The following is a 22,596-nucleotide window of genomic DNA, read 5'->3' as shown; positions in this document are numbered from 1 at the left end:
TCGTCCCTCTGTTTAAGAAGGGGAACCGGAGGGTTTGTTCCAACTACAGGGGGATCACACTCCTCAGCCTCCCCGGAAAAGTCTATGCCAGGGTACTGGGACTAGAATTTGGCCGATAGTCGAACCTCGGATGCAGGAGGAACAATGCAGGTTTCGTCCCGGTCATGGAACCCTGGACCATCTCTATACCCTCGCCAGGCTGCTGGAGGGTTCATGGGAGTTTGCCCAACCAGTCCACATGTGCTTTGTGGATCTGGAGAAGGCATTCGACTGTGTCTCTCAGGGTGACCTGTGGGGGGTGCTCTGGGAGTATGGGGTCTGGGGCCCTCTGCTAAGGGCTGTCCAGTCCCTATTTGACCAGAGCAGGAGTTTGGTTCACATTGCCGGCAGTAAGTCAGACCTGTTCCCGGTGCATGTTGGACTCCGACAGGGCTGCCCTTTTGTCACCGGTCCTGTTCATTATTTATATGGACAGGATTTCTAGATGCAGTCAGGGGCTGGAGGGAGTCTGGTTTGGGGACCACGGGATTTCGTCTCTTTGCAGATGTTGTTCTATTGGTTTCCTCAAATCAGGACCTCCAATGTGCCCTTGGATGGTTTGCAGCTGAGTTTGAAGCGGCGGGAATGAGAATCAGCACCTCCAAATCCAAGGCCATGGTTCTCAGCCGGAAAAAGGGTGGCTTGTCCCCCTCAGGTTGGTGGAGAGCTCCTGCCTCAAGTATAAGTATCTTGGGGTCTTGTTCACGAGTGAGGGAAGGATGGAGCGGGAGATTGACAGGCGGATCGGTGTATCTTCTGCAGTGATGCGGAAGATATACCGGTCTGTTGTGGTGAAGATTTTTTATTTACCAGTCGATCTACGTTCCTACCCTCACCTATGGTCATGAGCTTTGGGTCATGACCGAAAGGACAAGATCACGGATACAGGCAGATAACATGAGTTTCCTCCGTAGGGTGGCTGGGCGTTCCCTTAGAGATAGGGTGAGGAGCTCGGTCACTCGGGAAGAGCCCAGAGTAGAGCCGCTGCTTCTCCACATCGAGAGGAGTCAGCAGGGGTGGCTCTCATACCCGGAACATCTCCCCGGTATGTCCAACCGGGAGGAGGCCCCAGGGAAGACCTAGGACACACTGGAGGGACTATGTCTCTCGGCTGGCCTGGGAACGCCTCGGTATTCCCCCGGAAGGGCTGGAGGAAGTGTCTGGGGAGAGGGAAGTCTGGGCGTCCCTGCTTAGACTACTTCCCCGCGACCCAGCCCCGGATAAGTTAAAATATAACATGATAATACATGACATACCATGTGGTTATATGAAAATAGTGGCCCGTTTCAATGTTTACATTTTTTAATGAATGACAATTTAATTTATTATTTTAATGATTTATAGTTAGATATTGTGGATCATGTAAGAGACTATTTCAGTCGTTTTGCACAAACTGTCCAACATTTCAGTCATTTTACACATATTGTACAATATTCCAGTAATTTTGCACATACTATACCAGGGGTCGGCAACCTTAAACACTCAAAGAGCCATTTGGACCCGTTTCCTACAGAAAAAATACCACAGGGAGCCACAAAACCCTTTTGACATCAAAAATAAAGATAACACTGCATATATCGTTTTTTACCTTTATGGAAAGTATAGAAAAAACTGTAGTGTGTTGCATTTATGAAATCAATTAACTGCTACCGATTAAACGCAATTTTATTTCTGCAGGCAAACAAAAAATATTTTGAACAGTTTGAACTAACCTTAAGAAAAAAGACGCTGGGTTGAAGTTTACTTTCAAATAAAATGTTTAATATATAATTGAGTCATTCGTATTCATGACCAGGGCTCTCAAGTTTTGAAGACAGGCAAGCATGACATGTCCAACCCCTCGCTTTTTTTTTATTGGATGTTGCGTTAAATCTTTCCCAGACTTTTTCTGATTGGCTATTATGTAGCCTCTTTTTTGATTGGCTGATAAGTGTCAGGCTCGACTAAGAACTGAGACGTGCTTGATTCCTGCCCGGTTCCACAGAGACAGCAGTGCGGACTGATACATTTTGGGCACTGCGGCTTATTAAATATATGATAGTCAAAAAGTTTTTCTGCGTGAGAATATGATGCGGCGGGAGAGCGTGAGAAATGACCCAAATGCGTAAAAAAAATTTAATTTGCCGGCTGCAGCAAACCAAAACTGCGCCTGCTTCTGTGTGGGATTTCGCAAGTCGGCAGTTATGACGCATATTTTGAGCGACCAAAAAAATAAATAAATAAAAATTAAACACGGTTTATTTTAATGTTACAAGAGCATCATGATCTTAGAATTCAGAATTACATTTTTTTTAAAAACTAACAAACAAAAATAAAAAATTTTAATTAAATATTTATTTTCCAAATCTACAGGGAGCCGCAGCAGAGGGGTGAAAGAGCCACTTGCAGCTCCGGAGCCGCGGGTTGCCGACCCCTGTACTATACAGTACAATATTTCAGTCGTTTGCTGTTTTTGCACAATTCTATACATTATCTTAAGGACCTGCTGCTAAGAAACTGTTTCATTATGTATTACTGCAAGAAATATTGTTTGAACATGCAGTATTCACATCAATATTTACACTGGTCGGCGCTGTCTCTGTTTACTGTTTATTGTCTTTTGTGTATTGTATTTTTTGTACTTTTTGTTTTGTCTTGTAACTTTTTGTCTGCACTGTCTTCTGTCCTGTCTTTTGTCCTGCACTGTATTGTCTGTCTTGTTTGTCTTGTCCTGCACTGTTTGCACCAGGTTGCACAGTTGCACTTTATGTGGCTAGGACTACTTACTGTACAAGTCATTAGCCCTGTCTTTGTTTTATGTAGCACCACAATCCTGGAGAAACATTGTCTCATTTCACTGTGTACTGCAAAAGCTATATACAGTATGGTTGAAATGACAATAAAAGCTTCTTGACTTGACAAGTTAGTTGCTGTCCTTACTTACATTATAGAATTAGTATACATCCTCTGCTCTCTCTCTCTCTCTCTCTCTCTCTCTCTCTCTCTCTCTCTCTCTCTCTCTCTCTCTCTCTCTCTCTCTCTCAATAATGTATTAGTGCATGTGCACAAATGTTAACCAATCAACATTCAATGTGGTCTAAGAGTGGTTAGCCGCATCATATTTTGCACAGTCATTGTGTTAAAATGATGCTCAGAAAAGTAAATAAGTCTTCATCTATATAGTTCCTCAAACAATACGAAATTTTCCCCAAACATTAAATGAACACATTACTTGGTTTGTTTAGTCACATTTAATGGCCTGGTAGCTGCTATAGTGAGAAACATGGATTAAGCAGTCAGAATCATGCATTTTCCCATCTGTTTCAAAGCCGCATTGCTCCAGTCTAAGCTGAGGAATATTGAGATGGCTACTAATGAAGTACTGAAGATTGGCTACAGAAGGAAAAAATAATTTTTTCTAATTTTTATATGACCAAATTTAAGTTCCTCAAATTGCTAATTGTTTTTTTCAGTGGAATTGTGATAAAAGTTAATGTTATTATTATTATCATTATTATCATTATTATAATGATAATAATGATAATAACAACAACAACAACAACAATACTACTACTACTACTACTAATAATAATAATAATAATAATAATATGCAAAGACTGGCTGGGTGGTTTAAATTATTTAAATAATTATTTATAAACAATTTCCTTCACTGCCATCACTTCTACTACAGCATGTCATTAACCTAAAATGCATGAGCGTGTTGCACATATAATTATGTAGATTTTAATTTTAATTTTGCTTAGCATATTTCCTAGCTTCTCCTGAATTTATTTCCTGTCTAATAAATATCTAAAGGCTTAATGCAACTTTCAAATCATGGTGGCTCCACACATAGCGAAATGACTAGTTTATGAGAGAAAGCATGCCATTAATGCAGGGTAGATTTTAATTAAAACATATTAAAACTTTCATTCTGAAAGCTAATGCAGGATTTTAACACAGGCTGCACACAAGCCAGAAAAGTGTGAAGTGTGAATTAGATCATATAATTGAGACCAGAGTTAAGAGGTTATTGGAAGCAAGCATCTGTCCTTTTAAAAACAAATTAAATTCAAAACTCTTCTTAAATTTCCCAAATTGTGCGTGCGACAGTGGCTCTGTGTGATACTTACTTACACTTGCCACCTCTCTATCCTATTATCATTAATCATTTTAATGAAGCGAATTAGCTTGCAAAGTCCCCTTTTATGTTAATGGCATGGAAATAAAGCAGTAGAATGCTCATGATGTTATATTTATATATCTTATGTGTGCTTGTTTGTCAGAAGGAAAAACAAACACAACTGAGCTTGAATGTCTAGCATTTCTTTTTGCATTTGAATAAAGTAAAGTGCTTTGCAGAGATTTTTGTTAACCTGAAACTCTGCTTTGCCTGAATACCAGCACTGACATTTTGGCTTGAACTAATTAAGGATTTTTTAACAAAGCAGTCACTCGTACTTAGTGATTGTAATTCTGCAGTCGTCCCTCCACCCAGCGCAGTGAATATTTTGTAGAATTTTGAAATGAGTAATCATTAGAAACTATCTTAGAAAAGACCAAATAGTTTAATACATTTGTTAAATAATTAAAACTGAAATGATAAAAAGACTTAAATCTGAGATATGAGTTTTATCAATACTATATAGTTTTTCATAGCACAATGTGGTTTATTTTTTAATAAATATACTGTCTTTAAATTTGTTGTATTTTCTCAGTCTCAATTTGTATCTACATAATAATAATAATAATAATAATAATAATAATAATAATAATAATAATAATAATAATAATAGAAAAGACCTAAATGATTCTAAAAAAGAATAATCAGGCTTAAATTGGAACCCCATTGGGTTATTTTCAATGAACATTTTAAAATGGTTTTATATAAAGAATCATTTTGGGCTTAAAATATATGAAGCAATTGATAGAACTATTTTTTGTTCTATATAGAACCATTCTTTTTAAGAGTGCAGTGGCTTCACATAATCCAATAATAAATTGAAAAAAAACTCAGATGATAGTCTGAAGTTTTTTTTGGTCTTATTAATAAGAGAATCACTGCTTATAGCTGCTATAAATATGCCATGGGTCTTCAACCTTATCCACAAAGGGCTGGTGATTTCACTTCATTTTATCTTAGTCTCTAATCAATTATCAATCTTTCCTTATATGTGGATGTGATGAAATCAAATATCACCACCCACTCACTCATTAAAATCTCCTGGTGTAAGTGCACGAATGAACATGTCTTGTGGTACAATGTTTTTTTTACATTAAGAGTAACTATAAACAGTTACAATGTGTGAAGTCTCATTTATCAATAAATTACAAATTGTTAAATAACACCCTTTAGACCATGCTGTTATAATGGAAATACTCCACATTACTTTATGCTGGGGCATATCACAAACCCCAGCATAGATTATTTTTGTATAACATAATGGTCCATCTTATGTTATTCTGTACATAATGTGAGAATTAACTAGGCAAGAAAAGCTTTTTAACATTGCCCATTATATTTACAATAAACCCTGCATGGTCTCTACTTACACGCATTTTCTAGTATATGAAAAATCTACCAATTCAGTATACATGACAAAAGCATAACATGCACTCACATTTGCAAATTCATAAAACTACTAAGCTATTGAAAAAAAAAAGTTAGGTTAACTTTAAGTAGTTAGAGTTTGGGGTAAGGTCATTTTAAACTTTTTTTATGTCCACATTTACAGTGGTGTAAAAAAGTGTTGGTCCCCTTCCCACGGTGGCCGAGAAGTGCAAAACAAACAAACAAATCCGAAAACACATTAACAAATCTGAAAACACATTAACAAATCTGAAAACAAATGAACAAATCTGAAAACAAATGAACAAATCCGAAAAAACATTAACAAATCCGAAAAACAAAACACAACGACAAGTCAGACAACCCGGAAACGGTAGGTATCGTTTTTGAATGGAAACTTACCGATCATCGGACGAGACACCTGTCACTCAAGAAATACAGGTATGGAATCTTATGTGTAATGTGTAAAGTTCTCTGTTAAATATAAGAAAATAACAGAATTAATCCACAGTAATTCAGTCCATCCATCCATTCCAACTTTTCTCTGCGGCAGACTGTTAAACTTCATGCATACCTTGAGTGACAGGTGACTTGTCATTTTGTTTTCGGATTTGTTAGTTTTCGCATTTGTTGTTTTGTTTTCGGATTTGTTAATGTGTTTTGCACTTCTCGGCCACCGTACCTTCCTGATTTTTTATTTTTGTGTGTTTTTTTTTTATGTTTGTCACACTTTCATGTTTCACACAGGGCCATATAGGTTTGGATTTTGTTTTCCCTTAATAAAAAAACCTTCATTTAAAAACTGCATGGGGTGTTTACTTGTGTTATCTTCGACTAATATTTAAACTTGTTTGATGATCTGAAACATTAAAGTGTGACACATGCAAAAAAATAAAAAATTAGGAAGGGGGCCAACACTTTTCCACACCACTATATAAGAAATCTAACCACAACCTCATGAATTTGTATAGAATTTTCATAAGGAGTTTATTTATTTAGTGAAATTTACTTGCGGTTTGTGAACTCCTTATGGTTTATTAAATGCCCCAGTATCTTTTAGACCTAAATGACCAATAGCATCTCAATAAAATTGAAACCAGCAATTAAAATTGGCACACAGAAGAAGCTTGGTCTTACTTGAATGAATAAATCAAAGGTATATATTCTTCCATTAACAATTTGCTTTGAGAAATGAAACAATGGTATCCCTAAGGCATCTACCAATGGCCAAAAATATTAATTGACACTTAAATCATGCTGACTAGAGACTTTGAAAGGGGAAAAATTATGCTTCTTTAGAAAAGCACTTATAAAGTTGTCCTAGATGTCTGTTAGAGGTCTGCACTTAATAATATGTTAATTACTGGTTAATTACTTCTAAAATAGTTTGTGCCTCACAGCTTGATCTTAATGAATGCCATTTTTTGGCACTGCACATAACAAATTGGGCACTGAGTTTTGTGGATTCCCATCCAGTGTAACCCAGACAGAGTAAACCTTTTCATTACATCCTCCCTAATGACTCCATTAGCTCTCATAAATTATTATGGCTCATTCATTATCTAAGCAAGTTATTAAATGCAATTACTTTGAAAAGTGAAATGTGAGATGTACAAGTCCAGTGAATGTATTAAAAAAAGACAGCAAGAAAATAACAGTGACACACCACTTATTACTGCTAATATCAACTTATGTAAAATTGATTTTAGTAGATTGAGACCATGCCATTTTCTGCTTTTTTAAGTTGTGGTAATTTGTTAGACTTGCCTACAATAACTAACAGATGATATGATAACCGATGATAACCTCTATAATTTTTTTTTCAAGCCTTTTGACTCTGAAACTTTCATACGTAAACAAAGAAAAACTGTACTGAAAGGTCTTTTGTTATTATGTATTAGATCCATGTTGGAATTATGAGATAGTAGGCCTTGGACATGCCAGGAGATTTACAAGAGACTTGAACCATACTAAAGACATGAACACCATTCTTCTAAAAGATATTCTTTCATTTTTTTTTCATGTTGGAGAGCACTATCTACTGTATTAGTTCAGTTGGGAATGAGATCTAGCTATCATGAAGGCTATTTCTTATATATGATATACATTAATATCAAACTCACCAAACCATTCAGTTAACCTTCATACATTTTGGATGGTGACATTAAGAAAGAAATGTTTTATCATAGGATAAAGGAGGTCAGTCAAAAGACTATTTATTGATTTGCAGTGATGCCTCTCTAAGGGTTGTTTTGGACAAAAGCCATGCAGCATAAATGTCATCCACAGTATAACAAAACCGCTGGAGTTTTATTTAATTTGTCACTCAGTAGCCAACTACTGTAACTTAACTCATTGCTAAACAAAGTCTTGGCTGTAAGCATATTTTGCTTAAAATTAAGCTTTGGCTAGTGTGAAATAAATCTCTGCGAAAATCACTTTGCAAATTAATACACAGTTATTGATATCCTAATTGTGTATCTGTAAGAGATTTTTTTTAGCATTTTCTCCTCGTCTCCAATTTATTTTGGTGGCAAATTGGACTTTACTAATGTCATGAGTAATAATTATAGTTTTGATTCCCAACCTGGCAGTGTGTTATAGAGCTCAGAGTATGGTTTAAATGCATTGGATAATCCATATATAGTTTTAACAAAGTCTAAACTCATAATTGTTAACATGTATTTATGACAGTATATTAAAAAAGACGTAACTGAATCAGTAACTATTTTTTTTTGTCATTTGAAGTCAAAAGGTTTTATGTAAATACTAATACGGCTTGTGGCATATCATTTTGGATGCTTGTCATTGGTTAGATACGGATTAGCCCATGAAAGGCCTCTGAGACCCAGATTAGCAGATATTTATAGAATAATTTCTTTTAAGCAATTCGATATTCATATGGCTGTATGAACATATGGAAACCTTTTTGTTGAGAAAATCATAGAGAGAAATAACCAGAAATTAGTGAGTAATGTCTGTTAAATTTTAAATTAAGTTGAAAGATTTTTAGCAGCAAAGCACATTTACAAGGTTTTCACCCTAAATTTATACATATTAATTCTATATACTGTATATATAATAGAACAAATTACTCTAAACAAGTGCTCTAAATGTATTGTAATAATTTGAATTGATATAAAGTTGAGAATTAACTGAGGATATAGTTGAATCTTTTTTCCAGGATGATTCAAAGACTTAAAACTGCAGATTTTGGAGTTCAAGCGAATATGTTCTTCTGAAGCATTCTCAGCAGCATCACCAAAGAATTTCATCTTACATCTCACCAGTGTTGAATAAAGTACTAGAAAGCAATACTTGAGTAAAAGTACAAGTATTGTACAGTACTAGAAAAAGACTTTGGTAGAAGTGAAAGTCACCTTTTAGAATATTACTCAAGTAAAAGTCTTAAAGTATCTGATATATACTGTACTTAAGTATCAAAAGTAATTTTCTGATATTTAATGTACTTAAGTATTTGAAGTAAAAGTAAAAAGTAATATTTCAGTGATTTTTGGTAGGCATAAGAGCAGGGGCGGTTCTATGATATCATCTTTAGGGGTTTTAGCCCTCAGTGAGAATTTAAAACAAGAAGAGTTTTATATTATGTATTATATGACTACATAGTAAGCCAAATGTTATGGTACTATTTAAAATGGCAAAAGTGGACACCAAAATTTTATGCATGATGTAATGATGCCCGTCTTGAATCAAATCAGTTCATGTATGTGTGCATTCTCTACTAACAGTGTGTCCAATGAATGCAGTCATTAATAAAACAATATTCACAAGACAAAGACCAAATCAATAGATGTTATTTTTATGTAGTATAGAATTGATTGTTTGCATTAATATTTTGTTTGTGCTATCAACTCTGGTAATAAGGATAGTGAAATTTCACTGCTTTTGGTTGCCGTCTTTGTGGCTTTCCGCCGATTAACGTTAGGTAAACCCCTCCAGCTCTGACTGCGCATGCACGCTGCGCGTGCCTGTGCTTCTCCGTAGAGCGTGCATGCGGAAGTGCGTAATGCAATCTAGTAGCAGTGATTCGCCAAACCTCCCTTATTGCAGTCTCACACATTTCTTCTGATTTTATTTTGTAGTAACGAGTAAGCTTAATGGAAATATAACGGAGTAAAAGTATACATTTTATCTTGAAAATGTAGTGAAAGTGAGTAAAAGTGAAAGTGACATAAATTTAAATAGTGAAGTAGTACTTGTACTCTGTTACATTACAACACTGCATCTTACCCACACCCAGCTGCATTATCTTGGACTTTTGCTGTGAGTAATTTTCCGAGAATAATGATCTTGTTTGAAAGTAGCAGATCACTGGTTTAGGTGTTGGACTACTAATCAGAATGTTGTGAGTTTGAATCCCAGATCCACCAAGCTGCCTTTGCTTCGCCCTTGAGCAAGGCTATTAACCCTCAATTGGTCAGTTGTATAAAATGTAAGTCACTCTAGATGACAGTGCTGTAAATGTATTTTAGTGTTTTAGATATTTTAAGTATTTGAAATGGTTATTATTTAAATAAACTCTAGTTTGGAATTGATTTGAACTCTATATGTTAGTAGAATTTTTAACTCTCCCACAGGAGTTTATTTGTAACTCCTGAAAAGAGCTGAAAAATCAACTCCCAGAAAAGAATAAATTTAAATTTGTGCTAGAGTATATTCAGTGGTCTCACATGTACACCCAAATGTAGTGTGCATTAAGGCCTGAATTTGCTGTGTATGGAGTTCCTCTGAGCCTTTAAAACTGCAGGTGTTTTAAGATCCCACCTAAATCAATCTACAGTAAATAACACCACAGCACCGACACAATCAGTCAAAAACTTTCTAAATTAAATTGTGAATTGCGTGAATTCCGAGAGATTTGTAGAAACATGAAGAAGGGTTGATCAGCATAAAGGACAAGTTAAACAATTATGGTAATAAATAATTAATAAAGTAGTGAGATGCAAGGTGCAAAGAATTTACTGTAAACAGAAAGCAAAAAGATTATGCAAGTTGTCAGAGTTTCACCCTGAAGAAGGCAAAGCATAGAGAAGTCAGTCATGCCTTGGAACATCCATGAAACCACACTGACACTTCAGTTCAGATAACACAAAGGCAAGAAGAAACATGTCACAATAAATGAAAATAACATTTTCCCTGTGGTCCTAGAGCAACCAATGATTGTGGAGGTTCAGGTGAAGTGGCCTGCACATCTTATTAGATGTTCAGATTGCAGTATGTAATATGAACTCAATATTGTTTATAGTTTCATTATTGTTTATCCAATGCAATAATGCAATTGTTAATGAATTATATTACTTATTTTAAACAGATCTTTAATTTTTTTTCCCATATCACCATCAAAGCCCTTCTGGGAGGCTTTATGGCAGCCATTGAAAAGTGCACAGCTAAGCTTCTAAAACTATGCAGAGCCAGAAGAGCAGCTTTTGGACATGAAATGAATGAGTTCCTGGAAAGGCTTGAAGAAAGGGCAAGTTATGTTCCAGTATTTAAATATTTTATGGTTTGATCTACATTAATTTGGGTAATGATAACATCATTCTCATACTTGGCTATTTGGTTGTTACTTTTGTATGTTTTTAAAGGTGACAAAAATTGTTACCTGCTATAACACCATGTTCATTCCAATATTTCTGCCAACGTAATATTGTCTGAACATACAAAATTTACACTGGTCAGCTGTTTCTGTCTATTATCTCTAGTGTAATGTCTTTTTGTATTGTCTTATATTTTTTTGTTTGCACTGTCTTTTGTCCTGCACTGTCTTGTCTGTCTTGTTGTGTCTTGTCTTGCACTGTTTTCACCAGGTTGCCCAGTTGCACTTTAAGTGGCTAGGACTACTTACTGCGTCCTTAGCCCTGTCTTTGTTTTGTGTGGCACCATGGTCCTGTAAAGTATATATCCAAATCTTTAAAAGGTTTAAAGCAAGTGTATCCAAACCATATTCTGCAGAGTGTAGCTCCACCCTACCTGGAAATACTAGTAATACTGAAGACCTTGAGTAGCTGTTTATGTTTATTTAAAGTTAAAGCTAAATTCTGTAGCACAGTCTCCTAAAAACAAATTTAAATTGTCTAAACAAGTATTGTTACTAATTGAACTATAAAACTATTGTTCACAAGCATCAAGTTGCCTTGTTTTTTTTTTCTTTCTACATTTTCTCAACTTTTGTTTTTTTTTTTACAGTGAAGAGGGCATGAGAGCGATTCCAGTTTGCACAAAATGCAGGTAAAAATACTAAAGAGCATAATATGTAGAAATGTCCCAAGATAAAGTATTTTTTTTAAAGTTTCTTTGAAAACAGATAAATAGCTGACATAATTCTACATAGATTTTCATATGTAAGATCATTTCAGATAATATTAAGGAAGATTTCTTAGAAAGCACACACATCTAGTGACTGTTGCCCTCACTGAACCTCAACGGTGTTTCGTATAGCTTATTTGCTAATTTACTGAAGACATCAGCACATTTAGAATTACTGTAAAGAGATGTTTATAATTTTCCCCATTTTACATCTTTATAAAATTGGGAGTAGTTTTCAGTTGCAGAATATTAGCATGTTACCCAAACAAACAATACCCCGAAAACTACTTTTAAATAATTACAAATGAAGTGCATGAATGGCACTTGAGCTGAATTTGTTTCACATGGTCAGAGATAAATAAATACTTTCTGACAATACTGATAAGTTTAAATCGTATTATACTTGGGGACAGGTGAAAGTGGCAAATGATTAAAAAATGCCATTACCTTTCTCCCAATTAACACACAACATCACTGGTATTTTTTATTTTTGTTTGCATTATATTTGTTTATTTGTTCATTCTATCTTCCATGTATTATGAATGGTAAATTTTGTTTGTACTTCTGAGAGAAATTAAGGTTTTGTTTTTTTTCTTCCTTGCTTGTATAAAACTATGTAAAGTGTACTGCCAACCAACAATATTTCTGCTTCACCAGTTTTTGGAGGACTACAAAGTTTCCAGTGGTTACCATGGTTTGTCCAATATGTCAAATAAAGGTTCTATGTAGCAGCCTACAACAAAGGCTTTTTTAAACAGAAAAAAATATGTAGGAACCAGGCTCATGATTTCTCACAGCTTTAAATTCACACTCTAGACATTTTATACTCCCAAATAATGTTCAAATACACAGCTGATATTTTAAATAATATTCTTTAAAAAAGTATTTAAAAAAAAACATACTTCAAGTTTATAAAACAACAAAACCTCTAAAAGTGCAAATTAGGTTTTTGGTCTGTGTTGACTTTTAGCCTTTACATCATAACTTTGAAGGATTAATAGTACTTATTTCACTTAGCATTTTAAATGTTAAAGATTTACCATTTTGTCTTCTGTTCCCCATTTTGTGTTTCATTAAAAATGACCTTTTCCATCTGTGACTACTCTAACTCCTAATGGCCTCCACTGTATATTGTTCTCAAGGCCTGCTATTTCAGAGCCACAAATTACTTGTGTTAATCATAAGTGAAAAGTGTCTGATGCTTTGCAATGCATGTGACCCACAGGTATTTGTGCATGGCATGGTCTGTACAATGCTAAAGTGCAAAAGCTCATTTAAGTAGATGAGGACTTTATACAGGCTATGACTCATTGTTCTCTAAAATACCATAAGAGCTGCAGGTCAGGATTATCTAAGGTTTAAAGTTCTGACCTTGTGTTTTTATTTTTTATTTTTCCATAAATTGTGCAATCTTGCCTAATGCCAATCTTGGCTATTGTCAAAAAGCTTACTGGCAAGAACATATTGCATACGGTCATATTACTTGCCCAGGTTCATGTCTGACAACAGAATTTATATATTTAAAAATAGAATAAAAGTGTTGTTCTATGAGAGTTACATTCAAGCCCTAGTATACATTCAGTAGTCTGAGGGCTGTATATGCTTGTGTTTGAAAGATATAGCTTATGTGCTATGGGCTTTCTCTCTTTTAGCTAGTGATGTTTATAATTTTATCCATAAAATATTCTTTACTTAAGATGGCAAAAAATAAACCTATTTGTAGATAATGTAAACATTTTATTTTATTTTATATATTCAATTTCATTTAATATTGTTAACTATAAAAAATAATTTATTTAAAACTGGATTCAAATGACAATCCATGACTGTTAATAAGTTCAGGTTCAGGCTGAACTATTTTGCATTATACAGTATATACCAGTATAAACCATGCCTTAGAAAAACCTCCTCTAATCATATAAGTGATGTATGCATACAGGAATGATGTTTGCACTCAAAATATTAAATACAGCATTTTCTTTGAAATAAGCAAACGCTTGTAGCAAACCGGGAAAGCAAGGATAAAAAAATTTGTTAGCACAAACAACAATATATAATGTTCACCAAATGATTCACTGACATTTGCAAGCACTTTATCAAGACATGCTACTTCAAAAGCTTTCAGACCTGGGTAATAAAAGTTCTTTGCTTCTTAAATAGCCGTACAAACAATTTCCCAACTAATGCCATCTCTTGTGCATTATTATATGACTCATGCATTAAAGTTCTAAATTATGGCTGCAGTAGCTGGAGTTTACAACAGTCCAACAGGAATGGAGTTGCTGTGCATTCTCTGGAAAAGGTTAAACGATTTAGCTTTGCACTTCTATCAATATGTACAGTGTGAATCTGAATATGCATTAATATATTTTTAAAAAACATTTTTAATTAATTAAATTATCTGTGTTCATATCATGTATTCCAGAATATTGCTAAAACCAGAAAGCACCTTTGTCTATGCTCCATTTATACAGAGTAATAATTTATAGATAGAACTGTGTTTATAAATTGATGGTAGTTTAAAAGCATAAAATACAGATTTCTTGTTTTTTGTAGAAAAACCATGAAGAATTCTGAGCAGTGAGATGACCAGATTATAGAAAACCCAAAACAAATAATTTCCAAGTTGGAAATTGAGTAACCAATAACCAGTCTCCTGTAGGTTTGAGAGTATGAGGTGTATTAATTAAGATAACCAATTAGCATACTAATATCGACATAAGTATAAAAAGTGGCCTTTCATCAGTTTCATTAACATTTCTTGTAAACCTAATGAGGAACTGAATGCATATTGCATAATTAAAAAATTTAAATGCTTTGCTAATGTGATAGGGTGCATTACCCAAGTGTAATCTAGCTTGATTACTTTTGGATTATTTCTAATTTCATAATTAGGTCAATATTTATTGATCATTTTGTGAATTACACAGTACCTAATAGCATTAACCGGATTGGCTGCGTAATGTGCAAATATGTACTCCCATGCCACTCCCAGGAACAGGAAAAATTCAATATAAATAATATAATAGAGTTTTTGTTAATGTTCACATTAAAAAAATGTCTCAGTGACTTTGACCATGTCATGGTTCTTGGTGCCAGATGGGCTACTTTGAGAATTTACAGAAAGTACAGATTTCTTAGGATTTTCACACTCGTTCAGAACAAAGAATTGTGAAAAAACAATAAAAGCTAAAAAACAACAACCTCCAATCAGTGTCCAATCAGTTCTGCTGCTGAAAAGGTCTTATTGATGAAAGGTCAAAACAATAAAATTGAAAAATATTAATTTGCCATGAACAACAGTTTAGGTAGGCTGTAATGTAATGGGTTTTCTTGAAATACATTTGGCACGATAAATGAATGATTCATCATTTGAATGCTGCAGACTATTTGAGCATTATTGCTAATCTTTATGGCCAATTTCCATCTCATTGTCTCAGTCTCACCAGTCATTGCATTTAAAACCAGCTGAACACCACTGAGAGGTGGATGAACATGAGATTTGCAGAATGAATGTGCAGCTGTCAAAGTGGCAGGTTTTCAACTGCTTGTGTAGAATGATGGCTGTACTGAGACCAAGGTGAGGACCTACCCTGTATTAATACATTAGTGTTTTCTATAAAGTGGCTGGTGAGTGTAAGTAAATTCATACATACAGACACACAGACTTTTTTCAAAGCTTGAAAAAGTATTTTTTATAGTTTCATAGTATTTTTTTAACTCAAGATGAAGACTCAATAGCTTCCACTAAGAAACATGTGACTTTCTGAAAAGTAACACCAGCAAAGAAAAAAATACCTAAAAAACGAATGTATCTATGTACAAATATCTGTGCCTCAGTGGTGATATTTTCTGTTTGTGAGCCTGAACTTCTACACCTGGATGAAGGAGATATTAAATAAGTTAAAGAGAAGCATAAGGCATGGCTGTGATAATATTAGACACTGTACTGTATCTCATAAACACATGTTAGAATGTTTGGATAGCAGCAGCTACCGATACACGAAATGAGATTTGAACAATGCTAATCCCATTCTGTAGACCAACTGATTCAAATAAGACAGCTGAATTCAGAACAGCTTTTCGTGTGATTCACAAAAAGCCTGCCTACTGAGTAAGGCCACACACTGTATCTCTGGCCCTGCTGCTGAAATCTCAACTATGGCTGTTGTACAAGGAATGATTGAAGAATAAATGGAGAAAGCAAGTCAGTGAATGGCTCTGGGGAAAAAGGCAGTGACAGATGGTGGTATGCAGCAAGCACGATTTACACATGGTAACACTTAATACCGAATTATACAAACGACACCAAAGGAGTAAAGTCACAACAGAGATTGGTAATGCAAGACAGTGTTGAGACGGCTGTGATAACACAGGGAATATATAGTCATGCACACAAACAGAAGGAGCAAGAAGTAACTCAAGGTGCGTATGTAATGCAGTCTTATGCGATGCTTTTCTGAGTAGATACATTTTTCATGCCAGTCTCCAAATGACAGAGGATAAGACAGATAATGTCACTTTCAGGCTGATAGATTTAATTATTGATTTTGTTCCTTTATCGGTGGTTTATAGAAACACTGGAGTGTGCAATAGCTACAGTAGATTAACACAAATTGTTTTATTTTAGTTTGTTATTAAATACTAATGCAATCTTGTCTAACTGTCATAATTATGCCTTTCCATGGTATAACTTCAAATTCTTAATATTTTTTGCAACTCATTTTGTAAGAATTCCTTTCTTATATATTTTTAATGGATGCAATACTGTAAATAACATTATTATTTGAAGCAGTGTTGGTTAATTTTAATGATTAGGAGCATACAGTTACAAAAAATATTGTTTAATAAAATATAATGTTAAACATTATATTAAATTCTGCTAATTAATCTGAGTTATAGATAATGTACGAATAATCAATAGTACCAATACTATAATCCTGTTTGTATCAATTATTTTGGATAAATGATGAAATAAGGCCTGTCCAAGTTCCCAGTGCTTTTGCAATATTGTGCATGTAGATAATTACATTTGCTTATGTTAGTGATCTCATGCTGTATCTCATATAGCCAAAATGTATTACCGTGACCTGCAACTGTAAGATATTAGCCTAATTGTTATACTTAGCTAAATGAAGGGATCTGAGGACATGGTGCCTGCTGGCTCCAAACTGGAATAGGCCAAAGCTTTGATGCCTTTAATGAAGTAAAAATAAATATCAAATTTTATATAGTGTAGTAAAGATGTTTCTCTCACTTGAGCCTCTACTATCTGCTACTAAATGTATCCTTCTACATTCTACTTTTTATACTTTGATAACAAAATTAAAGCTGTTTGGTAACTGAAGCTGCATTTAAACATTACACACATGTATGGTACAATTTAATTTAATCCACATTTTCTTTGAAAAAGCCTTATCATTGTTGGTTATTATTCCTACAGATTTTTTATGAAAATGTATAGGTGATACAGCAGTTTCATGAGGATGTAAGCATAACCACTTATAAAAAGTATATTGTAGGGGAGACCAGGGACAGTTGTAACACTTTTTGCAATTTTTAGCAATACATCAAAAACCACTTACTGGAATAACCAATTTGTTATATTATAAACTTCAATCTGTCAACTGTTGAAACAATGTATTTAAGTGGTTTTATGAAATATGTACAGGTTGCAAAATTGATTTCAATACAGTCTCTCTAATGTTACAACCGTCCCAAGTGTACAGGGACGGTTGTAACGCATGTCATCTCATGTGAGCTAGCTTGACTGCTACTTTGACACTTTTTAGCCATTTGTATTTTTAGCTTACAAAATAGTGATTCTAATAATACTTGTTTGAATTTATAGACATTTGATCATATAACAGCATCCAAAGTAATTTTTTTTACCTCAAAAACAATCTTTTGTAGATAACTCCATCAGGAACATTCATATGTGGCTCCCTTTATGGCAAAAATGGAGGGAGACTAACTGAGCATGTGCACAGTGAGTGTAATCACTCTAGGTTGTTTCTTATTGGAGGAATTTAAGGTGTTACAACTGTCCCCTGTTAACTGTCCCTGGTCTCTCCTATTTGTATACCATGAAATGTACAAATTTCATGTAGAAAAAATGTAAATACATTTTGGGGCTGATTTTATTTCAAGCCCAAACTGTAGATTCATGCATCATTTAAGATTCCCCAGATTTGGTCTCAATTTGTGGTTTCCATTCACAATACTAATACTATCAGAAGCAAATAAATAGACAACTGGAAAATTCACTATTATAGTGAGTGTAGTGAATCTGAAAAAGGTAAAATACTTAAAATGTATTATCCATATGATGAGAGAACAGATAAGTAATAGAAATTATATGCACAACATAATATTGCACATGGCATGAAAACAAATGATGAACCAGGTGTTTGAGTCTGTGTTAGTTAGATTGATTTGAAAAAGGTATCCTGAATGACATTATAAATCTGAGCTTTTCTTGTGAAATAAAGTCTAAAACTATGTCATGTTAATCTATATTGACTGTAGTATATACAGTTTCTCATGTAATGCAATGTGTAAAAGATTTCTTCAGGTTTTTGTGGCATCAACAATCTCAAATATCGAGAGAAGGACGGAATATAAATTTTAAGAGCTGCAACTCAGAATCAGGATGTAAAGGACAAAATCCATTAAATTCTAATAAAATTTTAATCAGATACGACTATATGTTTCGCTATAACTTTTCATTTTCACTTTGTGGCATTTAAAGATTTATAAGTTATTGAGTAGCTCAAGCCAGTCATCTACTTATCCCTCTTTACTTTTATGGTGGTCTGTATTTTGGTCTGTTGTTGTTTTGGGACTAGAACCAGATGACATTGAAATTAATGATTCATTTTGAACCCTGTCTGTTATGCAGGATGCATTACATATACTGTAGTCTCACATGCATATTTATACATGATTAGCGCTTAACAATGCTTTAAATTAATCAAAGCAGTATGTGTTTAGATGATTAATTTAGCTCTAGGATGATAATCCATACAAACACACCAACTGTGCATGAAAATGTGCCGAGGTGAGTCATTGTGCCTCAGGAGCTTCACTCTGAACATTCATACAGTGTGAGAGTAGAGTGAGGTACTACAGTTAATGGTTTATTTAGCTTTATGGCTCTCCTTGTTTTTGCACTTTTTCATGAGTAGAGATATGCAATGCATTTTGGCATTTGGGTAGCACCATTTACACATTAGTAAGTAAACCATCTAACAGGACTTGAGTGCGCTCTTGACACTAACTTGTGTCTTGTGAACTGTGATGTTGGCAGACAGGTTCTGAGGTCCTGGTAAAAGCTTCCTCTTAAAGAATCCTTATGATTTGATCCGCAGGTTCCCCTCAAGCGGATTTGAGTGCTTCAATGTGGATTTATCACACATCCCATGGTGAATGGCAGCATACAGTACCACAGAGAATAATGGCAGACCATGCATCATACTGAGAGCAATTGTATATACTATTGTAATAATGAATAAGTTTGTGGTGTAACAAATTTATCATATTATCTCTTTCATAAATAAAAGGGTACATTTAACTAATAATTATCACAGCTGAGAATTCCTAGACTAACAATAAATCATAGATATCTGCTTGTACTACACCACTGGATTTAATTATCAACTCTGCTTCATGTCAAACTCATTTTGTTGGCTTTCAGATGAATTCCCTTTGAATTTATGAGACAATTGCTCCTGTTTGGGAAGAACATAAAATATATCTTTAATAATATATCTACAGAATGTATAACTTTTTGTCACTGGTAATATGGAAAACAGTGGCACATTTTTACAAGATTTGGTTTGGTTCAAATGCATAAAGAAAAGTTTTAGGAACAAATTTTTTTTTTACAAAATATTAAATAAATGTATTTAAAATAACTAAACATTTTCTGTCTTTAGGTCATAGATTTTATATTGATGCTGATTTTGAAATAATGATGTCATATTAGCATACGCCATGTTTTATGGTATTCATACTTTCATCAACACTGATGTCACATTAGCAAGAATGGCTTTGTAAGCAAGAGTGATGGAAGTATGGTGAGGCCATTGCATCACCACCAACATTCAGGATTCCTTCATTCCAACTGCAAGTGAAAGTTCATATAAGTTCAAGCAGTTGCATTTATTTTGTAACAAACATTCTACTTTTCTTGATATTTCTGGTGATGTCAATGAAACCAAATACACATAACTGGATATATACCTGTACTTGGAAGCTCTGATAAAGCAATAGGATGTAAATTGGGACATAAATAAATGTAAAATGGGACATAAATAATCACAAACCAATTCCAGGCTTGATGCTTGTTTTACTGCTATAAACATATTTAAATCTATTACAAATCTACTTTAAATCTACTTATTATATCTATTCATTTTTAACTTAAACAATTTAAAAAAACAATAACATAATAATCTTAACTCAGGTTAGTAATTACAAGAGTGTTTAAGTCATATAATATAAATCAACAATAACAAAATTATAGTACTTGGTGTAATGTAAGGTAACGATAATGTGACAGACAATAAAAGCTAATTCAAATGCTTACATCAGGTCCACTTGATGATGTTGAATTCCATTTACATTGATCATGTATTTTCAAAGCTCTGAATAAACATCAAACTATGTTTACAACTGAGGCTTAAACCCAGGTTGCTGGCATTTTGCAACAGTTACCACATTGTTAATATTATGTGAATTGATCATGTTCATGTTCTAAAATCAATTTCAATTTAAAATTGTAATCTGGTGTTTACAAACTTGTTTGCATTGAATTTAGTTTAAGCAATAAAATGACGTTTTGATAAACGTACCTATTTTTGTAAACTATACATAATAGTATTTTTTCTCATAGCTAACCAACAACATCTAAATTGTCGTTAAAACTTACAAATTCTATAGTAAAACTAATCCTATGTCACTTCAAGTGCACTAATAAATATTAAGACCATTCGCTAACAAATGACATCGAATTCAAGAAAAACTGTAATAAATCTAATAACCGGGTGCAGAGGTAGCTCAGGTGGTTAAGGCTTTGGGGCCTTGCACAGAAGGGCAGGGTTCAAGCCCCAGCATGGCCAGATTGCCATTGTGGCCCTGCTTGAGCAAGCTCCATGACCCCCTTTGTTCCGGGGTGCTGCATCATGGCTGACCCCGTGCTCTGATCCCAACTTTCAAAGCTGGCATATATCAAGAAAGAATTTCACTGTGCTGTAATGTATATCTGACAAAAATAAAGGCTTCTTCTAAACAGTGAATGCACATCACCAACATAAAGACTACATATAATTTCTTATTTAAACACATTTCTTGGCTGTGCTTTCTCCTGTTTAAAAGGTGTCAATGATTTTCACATGCAAATGAGTGAACACTCAGAATTTAATTCAATCTGGAAAATCACCTCTACTAAGGCAGCAACATTGTATATGTGAATTTAATCTCAAAGCATTTCATGTTGTGTTTCTCGGTTATAACTTTTATAGAATTCACATTAACTAGGTAAGGGTCACACTGACTGTATAGACATGGTTTTATCCATCCTGCTGTGTCTTGTATTTATTTATTTTTCATGTTTGTGAATGAACAGTTAAAATCAATAATGCACCGAATGACTTAAACATGTGCGCAAATGATCTTTCATAGTTTGTTGACCTTTTGACTTTAATCCCAATTTAGCTGGCTGGCATTATTTGTTTTCAATGCACATGCTAGCTCACAGCTAATTTCCTATAATTATTTAGGCAATACATCTAATGACAATGTTTATGAAAGTTTTATTATTATTTTTTTGATTGTCTGTGCACACTGTTAAGTATAACCGCTGAGTTGTTAGTTGTTAAAATATTTAATATGTATTTTACCAGCAGAAGCAAATTCAAATTCTCATGCCACTGCCATCCATGGCCAGGAGTGTATAGAGCACAATTGGGCACTCTGTCTTTCTGTCAATCACAACAGCACAATCAATTCTGGGTGTCTGTGAAATGATATATGTAGAAAACAGCAGAGATTTTGTCGGACTGTGTTATATGTTGTGGGAAAAGGCAGCTATCTAAAGTCAAAAAAGAAATCAAGTATGTCAAAGTTATATGAACGTGTGGTGTTATTAATAGTGTACATGAACAAAATGGTTAAAAGGGGAAAATGAACTTTTATACTTTATTCCATTTTAGTTAAATTGTGGTTTTAAGCAAAAATAATTTTAAACAAAATTGGATTTTAAAATACCACTGCTCTAGTCAATTTAAATGTCACAACCCCGATATGTCGTTCCACCCTAATCGGCATATAAAAAAATGTCACCTTACCAAAATAGCTATCCCACTGGCATCATACACTCAATAATAAAAAGTAAAAAAAAGTGCTTTTCCTCATCAGTGATGTGGTATACCATCAAGGGTACATTTCTTTTTTTGTAACTATGTGTCTTTCACCTTTGCAGGCAATATAAAGCACACAACTGGACTTTGATGACCTCTAATTCATATATTAAAAGGTTTTAAACTAATTAAAGTTAGTCCTCATGCACCATCCCAGGTAAAACATACAACAGATGTACATTTGATGGTACCAGCTAAGACACTAAAAAAGTAGTTTTTTTTTTTTTTTTTTTTTTTTAATAAGTACTGCTTAGAATACAT

General features: G+C 34.1%; 1 protein-coding gene and 1 long non-coding RNA gene across 6 annotated transcripts in view; one reads left to right on the top strand and one right to left on the bottom strand.

The window, feature by feature from the left end:
• Positions 1–22,596, bottom strand: part of frmpd3 (FERM and PDZ domain containing 3) — a 125,777-nt gene that overhangs the window by 96,172 nt on the left and 7,009 nt on the right. The window lies entirely within an intron of this gene.
• Positions 9,715–20,701, top strand: LOC113635731. The gene is made up of 3 exons (XR_007138334.1): positions 9,715–9,871; positions 10,954–11,836; positions 19,285–20,701. It is a non-coding gene; the product is annotated as an uncharacterized LOC113635731 (long non-coding RNA).

Source organism: Tachysurus fulvidraco, chromosome 17 (assembly GCF_022655615.1).
Source record: "Tachysurus fulvidraco isolate hzauxx_2018 chromosome 17, HZAU_PFXX_2.0, whole genome shotgun sequence".
Lineage (NCBI taxonomy): Eukaryota > Metazoa > Chordata > Actinopteri > Siluriformes > Bagridae > Tachysurus > Tachysurus fulvidraco.
The sequence above is the reverse complement of the archived record's forward strand: the minus strand, read 5'-3'. Positions and strand labels throughout refer to the sequence as shown.